A 1,455-nucleotide genomic window follows, 5' to 3' on the forward strand; every position below is an offset into this window, starting at 1 on the left:
TTGGAAAGTTCCTACTCAAATGAGTATTAACTAGGGAATACTAGACCCATACTCTCATCCTTTTGTGCCTGTTGACGCTTGCAGGACTAATTTCTTTAAAATGTTGGTCATTACAAGGCTGCTTATTTTCAATTAAATTTACATGAGGTTGGGGGGGCCAGACCAAGATCTGGATGAATTATTTGAAATAAAGACAACTTAGTTCTATTCAATGACACATTTTCACATTTAATTTTTTAATGTACTTGCAATGCAAAGTGCTTCTCTACCTAAAACAAATAGGATACTTTTAAACTAGATACCCATAAAACGGCGCAGCTGAATGATGAGTTTCAAATTCGAAAAATTCCTTGATTGTGCTTTTGTGCACCCTAGCAAAAAAATCCGATAAAAAACTAATATCCTATCAGATTAATGATATTGGTTTTATAGGTCTGCCAGAGTATTGGTCTTATGGGTATCCTAGCCGATTGGTTTTACAGGTCTACTGGAGTATTGGTTTTATAGGCCAATTGTTTACTGGTCGTATAGGCTATGGTTTTATCGCTCCTATGGCATCTGATAAACTGATAGGTCTGTAATGCTAGTACACCCATAGCTGTCAATAATCTGATAGACCTACAAAACCATAGGCTTCCTATTGGTTTTGTAGGCCCTATGGAATATTGGTCTCGTCGAGTAGCTGCGGGTGTTTTACCTCTCCGGACACCTGAAAGGAGAGGGCAGCTATGTTCCATTTTCTAGGGATGAGTTACGCAGCAGGTGCATGTATACACATTTTAATCCACAATGACAGCGGCAACGCATACTGGCACATAATCCAAACATTGACTGCATCCAGGTAGCCCTCGATTCCAAGATTGCGGATTTCGGCCCGATGATGTAGTCTCTCGAATGCTAAGGCACCTGAAAGAAATAAAAAATTGCGTTACAGCTTGAAAAATAAGCGATTTCAAGAACGCGACACCACCATGACTTCAAAAAATCGGTCCACACATATACCGGCAACCGCGATTGCGCGCGTATTCATGCGGAGGCAGTTGGAAGAGGCGCCGCCACGCCGAGGTAGCTGCTGAACCAACATTCCGCCTTGCGCCTCACCACAGGTTCTGCCACTTAAACACAGTGCGCACGATATTCGAAAGCAGTTTAACGCTAAAAAGTTTCATCAATACTTTCAAGAAATCGTGCCGACAACTTTAAAACTGGACGCTGCGTTATATCACACCGCGCGTTTCAAATTCCTTTGTTGGCGTGCAGCAACGGCATTCTGCAACGCAAAGCCACATCATACACTGACAAAGTATAAACGTCAGCCCGAAGTTGCAAGTGATGCACACGCACCTGATCAAAAGCTGAACGTGCGCTGGAACGTTGATATCCTCGAGAAGCACCCCGAAAATCGGCGAAAACTTATATACACAGGGCACCGACCGAACTGCCGCCCGATCAGCG

The 1,455-nt window shown here is 43.2% G+C and overlaps 1 long non-coding RNA gene across 1 annotated transcript; it reads right to left on the bottom strand.

The window, feature by feature from the left end:
* Positions 1 to 763: 763 nt before the first annotated feature.
* LOC146172505 (uncharacterized) lies at positions 764 to 1,455 on the bottom strand. Its single transcript, XR_014702531.1, has 2 exons — positions 1,345 to 1,455; positions 764 to 906 (listed from the first exon to the last, which is right to left on the bottom strand). It is a non-coding gene; the product is annotated as an uncharacterized LOC146172505 (long non-coding RNA).

This window comes from Amblyomma maculatum, unplaced genomic scaffold, assembly GCF_055883805.1.
Source record: "Amblyomma maculatum isolate TAMU_Amacu unplaced genomic scaffold, ASM5588380v1 scaffold_13, whole genome shotgun sequence".
In the NCBI taxonomy this organism is placed as follows: domain Eukaryota; kingdom Metazoa; phylum Arthropoda; class Arachnida; order Ixodida; family Ixodidae; genus Amblyomma; species Amblyomma maculatum.